This window comes from Panulirus ornatus, chromosome 2 (genome assembly GCF_036320965.1).
Source record: "Panulirus ornatus isolate Po-2019 chromosome 2, ASM3632096v1, whole genome shotgun sequence".
Classification (NCBI taxonomy): domain Eukaryota; kingdom Metazoa; phylum Arthropoda; class Malacostraca; order Decapoda; family Palinuridae; genus Panulirus; species Panulirus ornatus.
In genome coordinates, this window is record NC_092225.1 from 37398969 (window position 1) to 37403968 (window position 5000).

A 5000-nucleotide genomic window follows, 5' to 3' on the forward strand; every position below is an offset into this window, starting at 1 on the left:
AGACGAATGGTATGTATTTAGGGAAACCGATAGCTTGCGCAAAAGATGCTTGTGTCATGAGAAGCGTGGGAGGTGGGCAACTTAGAAATCGTAATGAGTGGTGGATGAAGAAGTAAGATTATTAGTGAAAGAGAAGATAGAGGCATTTGGACGATTTCTGCAGGGAAATAATGCAAATGAGTCTGAGATGTATAAAAAAAAAAGAGGCAGTAGGTCAAGAGAAAGGTGCAAGAGGTGAAAAAGATTGCATAGTAGAGTTGGGGTGAGAGAGAATCATTAAATTTTAGGGAGAATAAAAAGATGTTTTGGAAGGAGGTAAATAAAGTGCGTAAGACAAGGGAACAAACGGGAACTTCAGTGAAGGGGGCTAAATGGGAAGGTGAAAACAAGTAGTGGTGATGTGAGAAGGAGATGGAGTGTGTATTTTGAAGGTTTGTTGAATGTGTTTGATGATAGAGTGGCAGATATAGGGTGTTTTGGTCGAGGTGGTATGGAAAGTGAGAGGGTTAGGGAAAATGATTTAGTAAACAGACAAGAGGTAGTAAAGGATTTGCGGAAGATGAAAGCCGGCAAGGCAACAGGTTTGGATGGTATTGCAGTGGAATTTATTAATAAAGGGGTGACTGTATTGTTGACTGGTTGGTAAGGTTATTTGATGTATGTATGATTCATGGTGAGGTGCCTGAGGATTGGCGGAATACTTGCATAGTGCCATTGTCGAAAGGCAAAGTGGATAAGAGTAAGTGCTCAAATTACAGAGGTATAAGTTTGTTGAGTATTCCTGGTAAATTGTATGGGAGGGTGTTCATTGAGAGGGTTAAGGCATGTACAGAGCATCAGATTGGGGAAGAACAGTGTGGTTTCAGAAGTGGTAGAGGATGTGTGGATCAGGTGTTTGCTTTGAAGAATGTATGTGAGAACTACTTAGAAAAGGAATTGGATTTGTATGTAGCATTAATAGATATGGAGAAGGCATATGATAGAGTTTATAGAGATGCTCTGTGGAATGTATTAAGAATATATAGTTTGGGAGACAAGTTGTTAGAAGCAGTGAAAAGTTTTTATCGAGGATGTAAGGCATATGTACGTGCAGGAAGAGAGGAAAGTGATTGGTTCTCAGTGAATGTAGGTTTGCGGTAGGGGTGTGTGATGTCTACATGGTTGTTTAATTTGTTTATGGATGGGGTTGTTCGGGAGGTAAATGGAAGAGTTTTGGAAAGAGGGGCAAGTATGCAGTCTGTTGTGCATGAGAGAGGTTGGGAAGTGAGTCAGTTGTTGTTCGCTGATGATACATCGCTGGTGGCTAATTCATGTGAGTAACTGCAGAATTTAGTAACTGAGTTTGATAAAATGTGTGAAAGACGAAAGTTAAGAGTAAATGTGACTAAGAGTAAGGTTATTAGGTACAGTATGGTTGAGGGTCAAGTGAATTGGGAGGTAAGTTTGAATGAAGAAGAACTGGAGGAAGTAAAGTGTTTTAGATATCTGGGAGTGGATCTGGCAGCGGATGGAACCATGGAAGTGAAAGTGGATCATAGGGTGGGGGAGGGGGCGAAAATTCTGGGATCCTTGAAGAATATGAGGAAGTCGAAAACATTATCTTGGAAAGCAAAAATGGCTATGTTTGAAGGAATAGTGGTTCCAGCAATGTTGTATGGTTGCGAGGCGTGGGCTATGGATAGAATTGTGCGCATGAGGGTGGATGTGCTGGAAATAAGATGTTTGAGGACAATATGTGGTGTGAGATGGTTTGATCGAGTAAGTAATAATAAGGTAAGAGAGATGTGTGGTAATAAAAAGTGTGTGGTTGAGAGAGCAGAAGAGGGTGTTTTGAAGTGGTTTGGTCACATGGAGAGAATGAGCGTGGAAAGTTTGACAAAGAGAATATATGAGTCAGAGGTGGAGGGAACGAAAAAAGTGGGAGACCAGATTGGAGGTGGAAAGACGGAGTGAAAAAGAGTTTGAGTGATCGGGGCCTGAACATGCAGGAAGGTGAAAGGTGTGCAAGGAATAGAGTGAATAGGAACGATGTGGTATACCAGGGCCCACGGGCTGATAATGGATTGAACCAGGACATATGAAGCGTCTAGGGAAACCATGGAAAGTTCTGCGGAACCTGGATGTGGAAAGGAAGCTCTAGTTTCGGTGCATTATCACATGACAACTAGAGACTGATTGTGAACGAATGGGGCCTTTGTTGTCTTTTCCTATCACTACCTCACTCACATGAAGGGGGGAGGGGGTTGTTATTACATGTGTGGTGAGGTGGCGATATGAATGAATAAAGACAGACAGGAAGAATTATGTACATATGTATATATGTATATATGCCTGTGTGCGTATATATATGTATACGTTGAGATGCATAGGTATGTATATTTGCGTGTGTGGACGTGTATGTATATACATGTGTATATATATATATATATATATATATATATATATATATATATATATATATATATATATATATATATATATATATATATATATATATATATATATATATATATATATTTATATATATTTATCCCTGGGGATAGGGGAGAAAGAATACTTCCCACGTATTCCTGCGTGTCGTAGAAGGCGACTAAAAGGGAAGGGAGCGGAGGGCTGGAAATCCTCCCCTCTCGTTTTTTCATTTTTTTTTTTCCAAAGGAAGGAACAGAGAAGGGGGCCGAGTGAGGATGTTTCCTTAGAGTCCCAGTTCTCTGTTCTTAACGCTACCTCGCTGACGTGGGAAATGGCGAATAGTATGAAAGAAAAAGAAAAGAAATATATATATATATATATATATATATATATATATATATATATATATATATATATATATATATATATATATATATATATATATTTATCAATTTATTTATTTATTTATTTATCTATTCATTTCGCTTTGTCGCTGTCTCCCAGGTTAGCGAGGTAGCGCAAGGAAACAGAGGAAAGAATGGCCAACCTACCCACATACACATGTATATCCATACACGTCCACACACGCAAATATACATACCTATATATTACAAGGTACACATATATATACACACACAGACATATTCATATATACACATGTGCATAATCATACTGTCTGCCTTTATTAATTTTCATCGCCACCTCACCACACATGAAATAACAACCCCCCTACCCCGTCAAGTGTGAGAGGTAGCGCTAGGAAAAGACAACAAAGGCCACATTCGTTCACACTCAGTCTCTAGCTGTCATGTAATGATACACCAAAACCACAGCTCCCTTTCCACATCCAGGGCCCACACAACTTTCCACGGTTTTACCCCATACGCTTCAGTCCATTGACAGCATGTCGACCCCGGTATATCACATCCTTCTAATGCAGTCTATTCCTTCCACGCCTTTCAACCTCCTGTTTGTTCAAGCCCCGATCACTCAAAATCTTTATAACTCCATCTTTCCATCTCCAATTTGGTCTCTCAGTTCTCGTTCCCTCCACCTCTGACACATATATCCTCTTTGTCAATCTTTCCTCACTCATTTTCTCCATGTGACCAAACCATTTCAAAACACCCTCTTCTGCTCTCTCAACCACACTTTTTTTATTTCCACACATCTCTCTTACTCTATCATTACTTACTCGATCAAACCACCTCACACCACATATTGTCCTCAAACATCTCATTTCCAGCACATCCTCCCTTCTGCGCACAACTCTATCCATAGCCCACGACTCGCAACCATACAACATTGTTGGAACCACTATTACCTCAAACATTCCCATTTTTGCTTTCCGAGATAATGTTCTCGACTTCCACACATTCTTCAAGGCTCCCAGATTTTTCGCACCCTCCCCCACCCTATGATCCACTTCCGTTTCCATCGTTCCATCCGCTGCCAGATCCACTCCCATATATCTAAAACACTTCACTTCCTCCAGTTTTCCTCCATTCAAACTTACCTCCCAATTGACTTGACCCTCAACCCTGCTGTACCTATTAACCTTGCTCTTATTCACATTTACTCTGAACTTTCTTCTTTTACACACTTTGCCAAACTCAGTCACCAGCTTCTGCAGTTTCTCACATGAATCAGCCACGATCGCTTTATCATCAGCGAACAACAACTGACTCACTTCCCAAGCTCTCTCATGCACAACAGGCTACATACTTGCCTCTCTTTCCAAAACTCTTGCATTCACCTCCCTAACAACCCCATCCATAAACAAATTAAACATCCATGGAGACATTACACACCCCTGCCGCAAACCTACATTCACTGAGAACCAATCACTCTCCTCTCTTCCTACACGTACACATGCCTTACATCCTTGATAAATACTTTACACTGCTTCTAACAACTTGCCTCTGACACCATTTGTTCTTAATACCTTCCGCAGAGCATCTCTATCAACTCCATCATATGCCTTCTCCATATCCATAAATGCTACATACAAAGCCAATTTCTTTTCCAAGTATTTCTCACATACATTCTTCAAAGCAATCACCTGATCCACACTTCCTCTACCACTTCTGAAACCCCACTGCTCTTCCCCAATCTGATGCTCTGTGCATCCCTTCACCCTCTCAATCAATACCCTCCCATATAATTTCCGAGGAATACTCAATAGACTAATTCCTCTGTAATTTGAGCACTCACCTTTGTCCCCTTTGCCTTTGTACAATAGCAATATGCAAGCATTCGGCCAATCCTCAGGCACCTCACCATGAATCATACATACATTAAATAATCTTTCCAATCAGTCATCAATACAGTCACCCACTTTTTTTTATAAATTCCACTGTAATACCATTCAAACCGCTCCCTTGCCGGCTTTCATATTCCGCAAACCGTTTACTACCTCTTCTTTGTTTACCAAATCATTTTCCCTAACCCTCTCACTTTGCACACCACCGCGACCAAAACACTCTATATCTCCACTCTATCATCAAACACATTCAACATACCTTCAAAATACTCACTTCATCTCCTTCTCACATCATCACGACTTCTTATCACCTCCCCGTTAGCGC